Here is a 16466-nt window from a genome sequence, read left to right as displayed (position 1 = left end):
CAGATGTGTTCCTGAAAGACAGGAACGTGCAGTCCAAAAGAAAAGGTGTACAACAGGAGAGGCCTCTGGGCGTGTTTAAAGACAAACAACTAATACATTCTTAAAAATACATCTACTGTCACTCTCACTAAAACGTCTGGAATCCATGAATAAGTAAATGTTACGTATTTCAAAAGTTTACCATCTGGACAAAAGATGTCTTCTACCTACTGGTAATCTACAAATAGACACAGACGAAGATGTCAACTTGGAAAGACGACAACATTCAAGAGCGTTTGGTGATAAACATGTGATTTCAGCTAAATGTTTACGTCATGTTCCTGTTATTGTGAACACGTCTCACCTGGACAATGTCCTGCTGCGTTCTTAAGTGATAGAAAATGTCTGGTTCATGTCTAAAAACACCTTTAGTGTATAACGTACATATTAGATCACTTAAACGAGCTGTGATGTCACAAAACCAATCAGTTAAACCTAATTTAAATAGCACCTTTCAAACAAAAAGTATATCATAAAATTATAACACTACATAAAAGCCAGACTTATTCTCCAGGTTTTTAATTTACATTTCAATCATGTTTGTTTGCTCAAATCTCAAAGTCAGATTTTGTAGGGGTACATTAAATACTTGTCAAAATAACATTTCTACAAGTTTAAATCACTTCAGAGTGGGGAAACATATAAATAATATTTTTCCAAAATACTTTATTTGATGAATGGCCAAAAGAAAGAACAAAACTAAATAATGATAATACACATTCATTCAAATCAAATAACAAATACTTAATCATAGAACCTTTATTGATTAGAGGTCAGCGATGAGGTAGAAATGAGACCTTGTGTGACGGCCGGTTACCGGAGGCTTCCTGCGGTGACATTTAATAGGTACAAGCTAATGCAGGCTGCTGGCGTCACACATGACCCAGGGCTCCATTGCCATGGTTTCCCTTCCTGTACATGTGGCAGGTCGGCGAGAGGCAGCCTGTCGGCTGGAGGAGAAACATGAATCACTTGGATTCCTCCTACGTGGCAGATTCTCCCTTTGAAGGCAGAAAACTCCAATTCGGAGCAGATCAGAGGGATTTAAAGTGCACGTCCTGAATCTCTCCTCATATCATTCAAATGACTCCAGCTCTCATGACCTCCACTTATATCCAATTTACTGGATCTGCACTTTAATTCAGATTCTGAGGTCGGAACGTTCTGATAAAGTTTCTCTCGGAGTTCAGCCTCAGTACGAATCACAGCTTCTGGCCTTTGTTCAGCTGGGTCACTGAGTTTAGAGGCAGTTACACAGTCACAGTGCACAGACAGACAGACGTGCACACGCTAAGTCATATAATTCCTCTGTGGAATTACATCTTTCATGTGTTTTCATCCGAACCCCGACTGCTTGTGAAGCAACAAACAACCCGGAGCTGTCACAGCTTGTTCTGTGTCTGTGGTAATGTGGGACATTCCTGCAGTGACCAGGTGGACGAGTCATAGATCAATAGAGTTACTATCAGGTGGGAACTTTAAACTGTACAGAGACTGAAAGGAGAAACAACTGTTCAGATATATAATTATACACTTTAAACAAGGTCTGCAGCTGCTGCTCAGTGAAGCTGAACTGAGGCGCTTCGCTGCTGAAGCTGCTTTCAGACATGAACTGAACTCCACAGATATTCTGTATTTTCTCTGGAGGACGCTCTGCAGTTTCTGAGTGAATATGTCACTTCCTGTCTCTGTCTGTTGTGAACGCGTCTGTGCAGAAAACCTCCCCCTGTGTTGTGCATGTGTGAAAGGCAAAGTGCTGAGTCCAGAGCCAATTCACCAGACTTTACCGGCTCAAGAGTTCATACTAATGTCCATAAACAATCATGGATAACGTTAGAGGCCAACCAATGAAATGAGGATATGGGGGAAAACTTGTGAGGAGCAGTTATCTACATGGTATAAATATTGATGCTCTTTGAAAAACGTTTTAATGAGTCATAAACTATAAAAAGCCATGAAATCAGTTTAGCTTCCTGATAATCACAGAAACTACCGACATGATTTCATATCCCGAGAACGGTGATGAGATCAATATGACAAACACCTACAGTCCACTACAGTCTGTACAGTCAAACAGTTTCTGTACCCACAGAAGGTTGTTTCCCTCCGAGGCCTCTCCTGTAAAACGAGTGTGTACTTTTACACTTCACGTCTATTTGGGTCAGCGGCGAAGACGAACCTCTTCATCTACAGCTCGTCTGACGATGTGACAAGTCACTTTGAACTTGGACTCAATGACATTTGTCGCCGTGACATGAAAAAGTCCAGTTTGCCGTCACCTCTCGTCCCTGATGGATTCCTGGAAACAACAAGTAAACGGGTGGAAGTTGAGAGTGTGTGCGTGACCTTGAGGAGAGCGTAGGTGCCCCCCCTGCTGTTTGAGCAGCGATAAGAAAGAGTGTACATGTGGAACGAGCCAGCTGCGGGGGACTTATCACCGGGACAAAGGGCGAACAGAGGAAACATGCAGGAGCAGGAAAACACAATAAAGGAGCTGATAACGTCTCATGTGGCTGTTAGAGCTTTTACATTTCAAATTCCAGACACACAACCGTCACCTCACAACTAAAATACAAGAAGAACAAGAAGAACAAATGATCATCTGGAGTGTTTGGCACCGTGAGAACTTATATTTCACAACCTCTAACGTCTTAGTTTTACGTTTATTTCACCACAACTCAGCTTTTTATTTTACGTAATAACGTCTCTGTTCCTCTTCAGCCAAATTCACTCTCGTAGCTGCACGAGCTGCAGCCCGTGAACTGCAGAGTAAATATTGAATTTTCCAGCCGTCGGCTCATTTGTCGTGCTCCAGATGTCGTGATGTGGCGGAAAAGAAGACAAAGCTGCGAGATGAAGTCACCGACACGACCTCATCCTCGTCTGAAACTTTTTTTATGTAATAATTTGAGGATCCAGCTCAAACTGGAGTTTTTCCTCCTGGGCTCTTCTCCTTCTACTGTGAAAGGATCTGCTTTTCTAAGACAGTAAATCCAGATTCAGGTTCTTGACTCAACAGCATCGACACACAGTCACAGTGTATCGGGGTCGGACCACACCATGGGCCCAACCACACTCCACGGCGCCCCCAACAGACCGGCCGTGCAACAGCAGTTGTTTTTGACCACCTTCCCACACACGCTGATGACTCAGCGAGCGTCCAGTTGTTGCAGACATCTGTCGTCATTCACAGCGGTTTCACCACATGAACTCCACACACACACTTAAAGACAAAGATGCAGAAAACAAGAGGTGTAATTTCTTTATATCTGAAGTTATACGTGAGTTTCATAAACTTTGGGGTTTTTTGTGGTCAAAATGAAAAGCAGCAGAATTCAGTGGATCCAAACATTTAGGCTACGTCCACACCAACAGGTTTTAAAAAACAGCCTCAGTAAAGAAAACATTTTTAGCTCCGCATCAGAAATAATCTTGCTTATTTAATATAACGTCTTTGTTATTGTTTCCATCACAGACTGTAAATAAAGACGGTGGCTGGCTGCAGTGTAGGTCACACACCCCGCCTCCTCCATGACAGCAGATGGGACACGGACCAAACCATCAAGTAGAAGTACACGTTAAATAATTATATTCCATGGATAGATAGATTTTTGTCATTTTAGGTAGTTCTTATCGATTGATGATATGAAAACGAGGTGGAATTTCATAGCTGAGACTGACTTGTGATTGGTCGAGCGTCTGTATCGGCAGGACCTCGATACCGTAGCACCGTCCCCCGGTCACCACTGCGCAGACTCTGGCTCCAAATGGCGTCAAAGACGGCAGCGTTTGCATCTGGGACGGTCTGGCTTCATATCTGGACAGCGGGAGAAAGTGGAGACGTGTCATTCATTTCTATTTACTATGGTTTCCTAGAAGTCTCCACGACTTCCTGTCCAGACCATCCCTGAAGATTTCAAACCAAAATGGAGCCTGTGCTGTTTTCAAACTTTTCTGAAATCTCAGGCAGGAAGACGTTCATCGTGCTGCTCTCGGTTGTTCGCATGTAAAGTGCCACAAAGTGTGTGTTCAAATAGAAGTGCAGATCCTCATATGTAAAATGAATGGCGTGTCCCTTTAATGTATCAGATTGGGTTTCAAATACCAGCTCCTCGGATGGTGACACTATAACTTGCTATTTTAAACTTTTGGCTCATAACTGGGAATCATAACCCGCTTGTAAATAACACACGAGTCGACTGCGTCCAGTAAACGTGCATCTTTTAGAAAGTCACTGCTTCTTTTTACACCAACGTGCTCACGTGCAACTAACTTGTTTTCTGCTGCAAAACCCTGTTACATGTTTTTCTTACGTGCACAAGGACACTGGTTTAAATCCACTGACTTGAAGCTATTTCGTTAGCACTTTTAGCTAATTGCTATCCTCCACTTTACTTGGTCTGGAGTTTGATCCCTGAGGCACGAGCTCTAAAACCTGAAGTTCAAATGAATGAATGAATGTTTGTTCCCCCCTCATGTTTGCCTGTGCCGCCCTGCACCCCACCATCTCCCTGCAGGGCAAAAGTGAGTGTGTGTGTGAGTGTGTGTGTGTGTGTGTGTGTGTGTGTGTGTGTGGGTGGTGGGTGGACTGAGCTCAGTTCCCAGACTGTGTGGCATTCTTGAAATGTGTGTTAGCTCACTGCCGTTCCCGATCCCACCCCCACTCTTCCAGGGAAGAAGAAACTATCCCCTTTCATTCCACTGCTGCTCCGCCACTGCCAGCACACACATCCAGACATACACACACACTGCAGACACACACAGCCCCGTCTCACATGGAAAATACAAAGTACATCTTATCATTAACGGATAAGTAAGACTAGAAGTTCTTTTTCAAAAACACATTCATGTTTCTTTTAATGAAGCAACATTATTCTTCACTGTTTAAAAGTGCACCTCGACAACAAGAGACTTATTTACTTTGAATTCCTGCAGAAAAAAACAGGGAGGCCGTAAAAAGTGAAGCCAGCAGCAGGGAGCGAAGGGTCATGTCCATCGGAGGTTAAAGGTTAAAGGTTAATATATGAGTTTGTCAGAGTGCTGGTGAATAACATTGTTTATCCATCATATGTGCATATTTAAGGATTGTACATTTGGAAAAACTGTAGTTATTTTAAAAGGCAGGTTTGGTAATTTGTTACTCAAGCACTTTTTTATCTTATTTGATGAAATCGTCTTCACGTCTCCAGCGAGTCACAGTCGACATGTAGCAGTCGTCAGGAAACGTGCGCTCACGTGTTTTTCGGGGCTGATGATTTATCGTTAGCTGTTTTTTTTCTCCCAAAGTGAAACCTGCTACAAATACATGTGTGTTTAACAGCTGTGTGCGACACTGTGTGTGATAGTACTTCAACCTCACCTCTTCTGAGAAGTGCTCCGGTCTAATCACAGAGTCCAGACAGGAAACACACAGGACGGGGGGGGCCACAGTGAATTTCACATCTGGTAACATCTGCAGGGTTTTCCACAAAAAGACAAGTACTGGGTTTAGCATGATTAGCAAAGAGATAATAAAAGAAAACATAAAATCTTTAACATCAAAACATTAAACTACCACATCCTAACTTATAATGTTGAGTGTTGAAGCTGGAGGCCGAAGGGGGGCATAGGGTTGTCAGACAGGAGGACACCTGGAAGCTCTTTGTTCCACCTCCCTCCAGCTTCTCCTCACAAAGAGCAGGAGTGAAAGCTTTTCAACAGTTTTACTTCTTATCTCCATCTTGTTGTTTGTCTGCGTCTCTGTGTGTCTGTCCTTTTCTGGACACGTGTGTGAACCACGAGCTCATGAGGACAAAACCTTTAAACTTACTATTCACTTTCCATTTCAGGAAACAATGAAATGATATAACTCAACATTATGTCTTCAAACATCGGTTGAGTTCAACTTCTTTTTTCTAGGGCTGATACTGATATGAGGTTTTGACGTTTTTCAAATACCAATATATTAATCTCTGCAGCTGTTTTCAGACATGAGCTCTGGAAAAATGTCTGTAAAATTGGAGATGTTTTTCTCTGGAGACTTTCACATATGAAGAATGCAGCAGGAGATTATTCAGTTCACACTGTTTAACAACAAGCTGAATAGATCAGCAGGAGGAGGAAGGACATGACGTTTAAACTCTGCTGCGGAAATCACGTGGTTTTGGTCGCCCAGCGTCGGCCGTTATCACCAAGAGCTCTCGAATCTCGCGTCTTCGTGAGATTCATGTTAGAAACTTTACCGACACGCTCGCTCCCTGTGAATCTTCTGGACATTTCCAGACTCTCACATGGAATCAATTTGACATTTTCCAGACATTTTATAGGGGCCTGGCAAGAAAGGTTCCTGAAAATGTCTGACAGCTTTCTCACGTACAGCCGCCAGGAAAGTTTCAGGCAAATCTTTCAGACTTCAGAGTCTGTTAGCTTTGTGGACAAAACTGTTGAAACCAAACCAAAGTATTATTTTGAGCCCTGAGCCCCTATACAACTTTCCCCTAAACATACTCAGGAATTCCAGACCCCCCCCTGTCCCTCCCAAGTCGTCTGTGGTTCGATTCATCTCTGAGCCTCAGAGAGAGTCACAAACTGTCCTGATTAAGAACACAGGGAGAAACCTGCAGCCGAGCCCGACGCTGCCCACTGACCCTTTGAATCAGCTTTACTGTCCTGCAGTGTTATCTCTCAGCTGCCTGCCTGTCATTACACCTTCACTCATCTGCTCCGGGCACAGGAAGGATGTATTGCCCCTCATTTCTGACCGGCAGGGGCGTGTTCACCGGGTCTGGAGTCTGGTTTGAAGTTGGCTTTACCTCTAATTGACGGTTTGCTGGGAGCCATCATTATGGTCAGGCTTTAGTTTCAGGGAAGGAGGAGGAGTTGAATAGAATCACAGAAGCTATTCTCTTTTATTATCTCCACCAGGGAGGCTGTGTTTTCATTGGGTCTGATTGTTTGAACAGGATTACACACAGACTACGTGACAGATTTACATGAAACTTGGTGGAATCAAGAGAATATTCATGGATCTAGATGAGAAATAATCAGCCATGTTTACGCATCCCTGATGATCATTTAAATGTGTTTCAGCTTCTTATAACTTTGTGAAATGTGTAGGGAGGATGTGTCTTGTGCACACACACACACACACACACACACACACACACACACACACACACACACACACACACACACACACACACACACACACACACACACACACACACACACACACACACACACACACACAGATCGTCTGCAAAACCAATGAGCCTCCACAGCACCCGGCTCACCGCTCGCTCCCGACACACCTCTGCAGACACAACATTTGTATCAGAGCCATCGACGACATCACACTACAACACATGGGAATATGCATTAGTTTAACATATGCACACCACATGTACAACACAATATATAACACAAATCTGACCTCACCCCCCGCCCCCCAATAAACCCCCCCCTCCCGCCCCCTCGGCTCCACATTCCACAGCAGATAATGTCTCCACCAGGCTGCAGACCACATATTGTTGCTTCGCTTGTTTGTATTGTTGCCGTTTGGAGCCTCTGTCTCTTGGGTCGTGCAGGTCACATGACAGGGGGGGGGGGGGAACTCAGTCATATGATAACACACTTGTTACCGAGAGCTTCACAAATGCAAAAACAAGTTAAAATACAGAAAAATGTACATAAAAAACTGTAAAAAACTGTAATAAAAGATTAAATAAAAGAATAAAAACACTCAAATTTAAGCAGGATCCTCGTTAATATAACAAAAACTAGAATTAGGTCAAATCAGGGAAAGCAATATGATCAAAGTATGTTTTAAGCCTTGACTTAAAGGAAGTTACTGACTCAGTTGTTGCCAGTCAGGAGGATGTTTATGACGTGAAGTGGAGCAGTTAACTTATATAACATGATCAAATATGATAATATCACTAAAACCACAGTGTTTCTATTCTACTGTGAAGAATTTAAGTGAAAACTGTACTTTTCGATGCAGTTATATAATTGATTTAATCAAAAAATTCCCTGTTTTGTGTCCTAAACATATTTAAAAGCTGTTTTTAACGGAACATATATAAGAAGTCTGTTTGGAAATATACATGTAAAACAAATCCCACAAGAATAGAACACTGGTCTTCATCAGTGTGAATTATTGGTGCGTTTGCTGTTTTCCACTTATGAACTGTGTCGTGTGCCTTTGTGTCGTGTGCCTTCAGGAACCGTCAAAGAAGAACAGGGCTCAGTTCCAACGAGTCGGACTTGTTTAACGCAGAGACGGTTTAATAAGGGATTGGTCATAGGAGGTTAAAAAAAGAAAGTCACACCTAAGTTTGGATTCCACAGTGTGTCACCTGAGGAATCAGACTTTAGATGCTGCTGTGACACCTGTTGCTCTTTCATGGGTAGAACTCCATTAAACTTATCTAATGACACTTTGTTCTGTTCACTTTAACACTTTCACTTGTGATGTAGAAGTCAGGAAATTCTGGGAACATTGTTAAAAACATTTTGTTCAGCTTATTTAAAAAGCCAGTGAGAGATTTCAAGTTAAACCTCACGTGTGTTTACTCGTCTTTCTATTTGTTTACAAGCTGCATATGGAGGACAATGTGATATTATACAACATGTACAAAGTCAAACTAGGTCATATATTGATGCAGAGTCTTGGCACAACTTATAATTACTCTGTAGTGTAATTACTCTTCTAAAAGCTCTTCAGTGTCTGAGAGAAAACAGTCATCTGACACATGTATTGTCATTGCAGGGTGGTGACCATGTGATCACACCTTCAACAGCCAAGTCAAACATCAGGTAGTAAAGAGCAGCAGGGGAAACGTCCGTGACGACCTTTTACAAGACGCCCTGTTGTCTGTCAACCACGGAGCAACTCCACCAACTCCTCACAGCGAATTCCTCACATAGCCTTTCCCATCACTGACGTGGGCCGGAGGAGGAGTGAAGACGAAGGGAACTAAAAATAGGAAGAAAGGAGCGAGGGGTTGTCACCACAGAGGAGCGAGAGAGGAGAACAGGTTTCTGTTCCTGCTCCTTTAACACAATCATCTCAGACTCTGGACCTTTGACCTGTTTACAGGCTTTTCTACTGTGACCCAGAACCGTACTGGGAGCTCAGCTCTGAGCAACGACAGAATTCAAGGGTTGAATTTAAGAATTAATGAATGAATTAATCTTCATATGGGTTTATCTGTCTCTACAGTTTTGCTGCTCGGGTTCAGGCTGCTCAGAAACGAGTCAGAAGCTGAAGGTCGAGTTTAAACATACGACGATCACACTTGATCTTTGAGCATTTTTATATTTATAGTAGACTTTGTTTAAGTGCAAGTTTAAATATACCAAATAGGAGAATAGGACACAAATTGAATACTATAAGCAGCAGGGGAGGGATTGTGCAATAAGTAAACACTAGAGACTGGATTGTGCAAAGTACAGTTAGTCAGGTTTTTGCCAACAGGAAGTTAAAGTTTGTTTTGAGGCTCAAACTGTTACGTCTTTTAATAAAAGTTGTGCCGTCTGTTTATCTTTCATTCAGATTATTGATGTTTCATGATTATAAAAACTAATAAAAGAATTTGAAAGAATAAAAGTCGCACCAGCTTTAATCTTCTGTCCGACTCTCATCCAGCTGCTGGGGTTCCCACAGATATTGTACATGACTTCTTTGAAGGCTTCATTTTAAATAACGCTTTTCTACTTTCTTTGCTGGCTGCTGCATTGACAAATTCATGTCCCCCCAGGGATTAATTAATTTGAATATTTTTACATTCTAACAGTTGAATTCTAATATCAATTTATCCATCTATTTATCTAAAATGTGGATAATGATGAGCAGAATGTGTTTCGTGTGACGTGGAGCTGAACCTAGTCTGTAGCCTCCTGTCATTCACATTCGTTCATTCATTCACTTCCTAAGTTTTCATGTTATTATTTGATTCCCTGGCAACTTGATGTTTGCTCTTCTTCTCCCTCTTTAGCAAATAGCCTTAAAACATTTATGTTCCTGTTACATTTGAATAATAAGTATTGCATCTTTGGAGACTGAATAATTGATGAGGCCTCCTCTGAGCTTCTTGTGAATCGCTTTTATCGTTTTTCTTTCCTTTCTCCTTTTCCTCTAATGTTTTCTCATTTGAAAAGTTGGACACTTTTTACTATTTTCAAGCTTCTAAATATCCTTAAAATAAAAAAACTCCTATAATGAATGTGGAAATCTTACAACTCATGTATTTCCACATAGTAAAATAAAGTCCCAAACGTCTTACTGGCAATGTTTGTAGTTTTCATATATAATCTCATAGCTCCCCCTTGTGCTCACACGTCTCTACTACACCATGAAAGAGTTGATGTAGGAACATAGACGTCACATGGGGTGAAGACAAAATAAATCTTCAGCTTCCAGAGAATATAAAGAATCCATTAAAATGTTAAATACCAGCCTAAATGATTCAACTTCTCTATGAGCTGTGACAAAATTAATCACTCTGTGGCCAATGAGGAAGATGAGACACTTTATTAACATGTACAGCACGATTCCTCACGAGAAAAACCCACGGACCAAACTGTAATAGCCAATAACTTTTGCAAATTGACGGGTTTTGGGGTTTAATAAATATAATTCATATTTTAATTATCCCAAATGAATGTGTCGGATTAATTATCTGCTATAAGAAACGTTGAAATTCAAAAGATAAACCTAATTATTCAAAGTTTTACAATTCCCCCCCCCTTTTTTTTTCCCATCAAAGAGTTTGACTTGTATTTTTTTTTTTCAAAGTAAAGAAAAAATAAAAATCCTCTTTCAACTCCATTTACCAGGCGAAACAATGTGGTGTGGGCAGAGCTGCACATCTCCAGTGGCCAATTTCTGGATTTGAGACTTAACTCTGGGGGATTAGCTGGAAGAGCAGTTAATTGCTTTAAAGCAATGACGCTGAATTAAGCCTTTGATTTTTTTTGGGGGGGGGACTCCTTTTATGATCAGAGCGAGAACGGGGAGGGAGGGAGGGATGGAGGAGAACAAAACGTGAGAGCGAAGCAGGGGAGAAGACGAAGAAACAAACGACCACCTCACAGTGACTTCTCCTCTGTCATCACGAGGTCATGATATGAAAAGTGTAATTTACAGGAGGAGGAGGAGGAGGAGGAGGAGGTGGAGATCAGATGACTAATTACACTCTGTTCACAAGCCTGAAGCAGTGCACTCTGGGAAGCGGCGCAGGGCAGAGAGGCTCTGATCAGGCGGCTGAGCGCAGCATCAAACACGAGCATCAAACACATCCAACTCTTATTTTGATTTCCATTTCTGACTCAGCAGGTGGCAGTGAGTGTGTGTTTTTGTGTGTGTGTGTGTGTGTGTGTGTGTGTGTGCATGAGTGTGTATGTGTGTGTGTGTGTGCATTAGGGTGAACAGAGAATTCATCCATCATGTATTTTTTTTTTCTGTCTCTATCTCCGTCCGTAAGAATAAAGTGAATTTTTCTGTCTCAGGCTTTGTGATCATTAGTTCCGCTCAAATCTCCGTTTCTATGACAACAGAGATGAGTCGTCTCAGTTTCCACAGTCTGCGTTTTTAAATGTTTTATTCTTCTCAGGCCCAGATTCGTTTTTTTAAATTGTAATCATATGTTGACCTCGGAATCGTTCTACATCTTCTATAGTTTTATTGACACAAACAAATTAAACATTTGGGTCCAAACTATTTAAAAGGTGGGTGGGTGAGGTGAGGGGTATTCAGCTGCAACATGCGACTTCACCACTAGATGTCACTAAATTCTACACACTGAACCTTTAAGACACTAACTTCATCGGGCCTCCACCGAGTGTCCTGGTCGTCTCCTTCCTCTGAGTCTCTCTCTCCTCTTTGTGACAAACCAGAATCTGGCGTTCACCCCTGATGCTTTAGATCTTTCAAAGTTTTGTTTTTCGTTTTCACCAAAGCCAGAAATATCTCACTGGGACGTCTGGCCATCTGCGTTTGGACGGTTCTTCATAAGAAAGAAGAAGAAACAAACAACTTTAAGTCCAGAAATAGAAACGTTCACATGATCAGTGTTTTTTTCAATAAACACTTTCCTGAAAAAACCTAAAGCAAAGTCTTTGAATTCATATCAGCTCCTCGTGGGAACATCTGAGCTTTACCAGTGCAGATATATGCACAAACACACACGAACACACACACTTCTCCCCCCCCCCTGTGCCCTTCCCTCTCTCCCACCTGTCTGTCAGAAAAGACCCGAGCCTCAGGAGAGTGTGATGCTGCCATCAGCCTAATTATCAGGGTGGAAGGAGGCACAACACTTCAGCAACAGATCTCCAAATGTCCTCTACTGCCACACACCGCCCTCCCAGAGGAATAAGACCGTGTGTGTGTGTGTGTGTGTGTGTGTGTGTGTGTGCAGGTTGGTCAGTGGCTGTTAACATGCACGTCTGACCGTTAAAATGTGTCTGTGCATCAAGATTTAAGGTAGTGTGTGTGTGTGTGTGTGTGTGTGTGTGTGTGTGTGTGTGTGTGTGTGTGTGTGTGTGTGTGTGTGTGTTGCATGTAGAGGACTCTGAAAATTTCGGGACAAACTCTGACCTCTTGCTGAGATCAGGGGAACAGAGAATTAATTAAAAAGTCAAGCCCTTGATTTTAAGATTTATTATGAAACCAACGCCTGTACGTTGCATTGTCGAGTGTATCTGAAGCTTCCTGTTAGCAACTGTGAGGAGGGACAGCGCCCTCTGTAGGACTATAAAGGAACAAAGAACCAGGATGATGCAATGACACCTGAACGTGATGTCACTCAACTGAATAAACATTAGTGTGATAAAAACGACCTAAGACGAAAGAAACCATCGTTATTTGACGTGAACTTCGTCTTGTCTAATTTGGTCCCATCTGCTAACATGGAGGAGGCAGGGTTTATGCCTATTATTAAAAATAAAAAGATAGTAAATAAGAGTGATGAACCAATCTGCTCTCATTTGTTCTTAATGTCTCTTCAGTATCGGTATCGTGGCTCCGGCCAGGGTCTCTGCAAATGGACAGGAATCCCCTCCATCGTGATCCACTGATCGCTCCGCTGACCTTCCTCGCTCCTCTGGTGGAGACGGGCCTTCGAGGCAGAGACAAGCCCGGGAGTCGCCGCAGCCATTATCAAAATCATAATTCATCTTATCGTTAAACTGCACAGGGTTTTCAGATTGATGGCCGACATCAGAGCGTGCTGCCTGTGTGGGGGGGAGGCTCAACCTTGTGATAATGTTTCATTTCATCCTCTCCTTGTCTTCCTGTACAGTAATACCTCAGCTAGATCATTTGGCCCATAAAGCTTAAGACGTTCTGGGAAATTGGATTTAAAGCTGAGTGAAGGCCCCGGAGGCTGTAACACCAGCACGTTAGGGTACGGGAAAAATAATCTTTCTGTGGCCCTTTCCCTCCATTCTTTCCTTTTTAAAAAAATGTTCTATCAATTATTTAAAGCGTACAGTTGTGAGCAATAATATTTCCGTGCTACATTTTTACGAGGAGCCGCTGTGACTGAATGCGACGCGGTCGCCTTTAAACTTTATGAATTCATCTATTCTCGACTCTGACACTTGAAGGGAGCTGCGCCATTAAAACCATTACACTCCCCGTCTCTCCCTGTATTCCCATCACAGGCAACAGTAAGGGGAACATGACAGAACGCTTGTAGGAGAGAAAGATCATAAAGATCATCATAGATCAATATTCGAGGCAGGAGAAATAAAATGTGAAGCGATGTAAAGAGAGAACGTTGGAAAGTGCCTCCGAGGATTTGAGTCCATTACAAGATGCAATGTAGCATCAGGGTTAAACATGTGATTGTGTGAGAACCACCCAGCTGCTGCTGCTGCTTCTCTCCACTTCCTCCTGCTCGACTCCCCGTGGTGGGTCAATAACACGGGAGCTGGATCTCGGGGTGGGGGGTGTTAGGGAGCAAGATGGAAGAATGCAATCTCGTCGCTAACCCCCGGACCCCCTCCGGAGCGTGGGACTTTATATTTCATCCCCCAGTGTCAGCCCGGCGCCCGCAGCCCCTGATCCCCACCACCCTTCATCAGCCGGATACAGCATCTCTTCAGGTGGTTTCGCTGAGAAACACCGTGCACGTGACTCGAGCCGCTCATCGGTCAGCGCCCAGAGGTCGGCGCCGCAACGAGCCGACCTCTGATGGATGTGTCAGTCACGCCGCCTCTGGGCCGAGGCCCCCCCGGCAGTGGGATCAGTCTTTAATGGTAAATGATGGTTCATGTTTTACTCATGAGGCTTTTGGAGAGAAGTCGTCGTCATTATCCAAACGCTGCCTTTGCTCTTTGACTCAGTTTGGTTTGATCGAATGTGAATCACATAAAAATCACTGACGGGTTTTTCATTCATACACGTTACACGTTACACAGGATATTCAAAAAACTGCATTGAGAACATTTTCTGCATGAACATCGATCGTTTTTGAAAAATGGACGACATGACAGCAGAACAAAAATACACGTTATCGCTCCCTGGTGGCTGGCTGCAGTACAGCTCATAAAGAAATATCACCTCAGCCATGTTAGTTGATGGGACATGGACCAAACTAGAAAGTGTTTCTGATAAGTTTGGTTTTAATCCGTTATTTGATGCTATGAAAACGGGGTGAAACGTCATGATTGACAGCTGAGAATGACGCCATGTGTCGGCGGCACCTCGATACTGCAGCTCCATTTCCTGATCGCTACTGTGCAGAACGTTTGTATGCAGCATATTTTGAATAGTGGGAGGAAGTGCAAACCTCAGGTCCATGAAATATTCCCTGGGAACTTGGACAAAATGTAAAAAAAAAAAGCCCCATATTACCAACGTCCAAGAAACAGATTTTTAGAAAAATCATCTGCATAACTTAAATGGTTCTTTATGAACTCATGTACCATCCGTCCACCAAGTTCAGTGGAAATATATGCTGAGGTTTTTGCATAATTATGCTTAAAAACAAACAAGCCAACAAACAAATCAACGGACTGGCAGAGAAAACTAATCAGTCGCCCGTCTCATTTCGATGGCATATTTAAAATCTAATCTCTTATTGCTGTATCAGCTCTGAGTGAACACTTGTGTGTGTGGGTGGTAAAGAACCTTTGACATCAGAATAACTTCCCAGCAGAGCGAGGGGGCCAGACTCTGCCGGAGTGATCCGGGGTCGGGACTTCAGACGGCAGAGGTGACGATGGACGACCTCCCGGCAACGGCACAAAGACATGAATGTCAACAGCTGGCTTGTTCTCCTGTAAGAGTCCATCAATATTTACATGCATCAATATTCAATATGCTTTTATTATGATAACTCATACATTTCACGCGATAAACTAAACAACAAAAGTCATATTTCCACATTAAAAATGACACAAATCCAAATGAATTATTTACAAAAATATAACGAATAAACACAAGAGACATTTGTTTTTTACAGCTCATCGGACCAGTGTAGGAGAGACGAAACTAAAGTTACTGCAAACACAAGAAGTGAAAACCAAGCTTGAGAGCTAAGTTTGCTCGTAAGGAACCGGAGTGTTGACGTTTAACAACTAATTAACTAAAATTAACTAATTAACAGCAGGAGACACCGATTGGTTCAAACGTAACAGGCGGTGAAGAGTTTGAAAATGTATTAATTATTTATTCAATGATAAAAAACTGTCAGAAACACTGAACAAGCATTAGACGATATCTCTACATTATATTTTCCATCAACCTTTGTGTGTTATGGCAGGATTATGCAAAATCTACTGGACAGATTATCATGAAGGATTTAATGTGTGTCAGGAGGCAGATTGTTTTAAATGTGTTTTTTTTCTTTTGTTTTGCTGATTTAGCAGAAAAAATATTTGTAGATCTTGTTTAGGGGCCTGATATTTATGAGTATGTGCAGATACAATTTAAAATACAGCTCTTCTTAATTTAAATGTGGTTTAATGAGGGGACTGTGGGGCCTTGGTGGAGGGACGCGCTCTAAACCTGCCGCTCTAAACCTCGAGTGTACGCAGGGTTTTTTTAAACACAAAAGATGAATAACAAGTGAATTTCCAGTCCAGACTCGCTCGGAGGGTAAAACACACACAAGAGGCTCAGCTCCTCAACATCCGAGACGTCGTAGCTGGAACCAAAACATGCCGTCCCTCCAAAAGCTCGGTCACCTGGTGTCAAACTGTGCTGTCACTTTCACGCCTCCGGGCTTTGTGACCACGTCCACTCCCGTGATCTCTCCCCACACGTCAAACACAAGATGAATCCCTCATCCCTTTTTTCTCTGCCTCGCACATGTGGCTGCCCCGGGTCGCTCCGAGCTCTTTTCATTATCGACGGGGACCATTTGTCTGCCCGGGCGGATGCTCTGCGAGATTAGCATCTGTCACATGTCAGGTGTCGGCCTGAGAACAGGGGGGGG

At 42.7% G+C, this 16466-nt stretch overlaps 1 long non-coding RNA gene across 1 annotated transcript; it reads right to left on the bottom strand.

Annotated features, from left to right (window-relative positions):
* Positions 1–688: 688 nt before the first annotated feature.
* LOC118114901 lies at positions 689–4767 on the bottom strand. The gene is made up of 2 exons (XR_004697505.2): positions 3721–4767; positions 689–3566 (listed from the first exon to the last, which is right to left on the bottom strand). It is a non-coding gene; the product is annotated as an uncharacterized LOC118114901 (long non-coding RNA).
* Positions 4768–16466: the final 11699 nt, after the last annotated feature.

Source organism: Hippoglossus stenolepis, chromosome 9 (assembly GCF_022539355.2).
Source record: "Hippoglossus stenolepis isolate QCI-W04-F060 chromosome 9, HSTE1.2, whole genome shotgun sequence".
Classification (NCBI taxonomy): Eukaryota; Metazoa; Chordata; class Actinopteri; order Pleuronectiformes; family Pleuronectidae; genus Hippoglossus; species Hippoglossus stenolepis.
The sequence above is the reverse complement of the archived record's forward strand: the minus strand, read 5'-3'. Positions and strand labels throughout refer to the sequence as shown.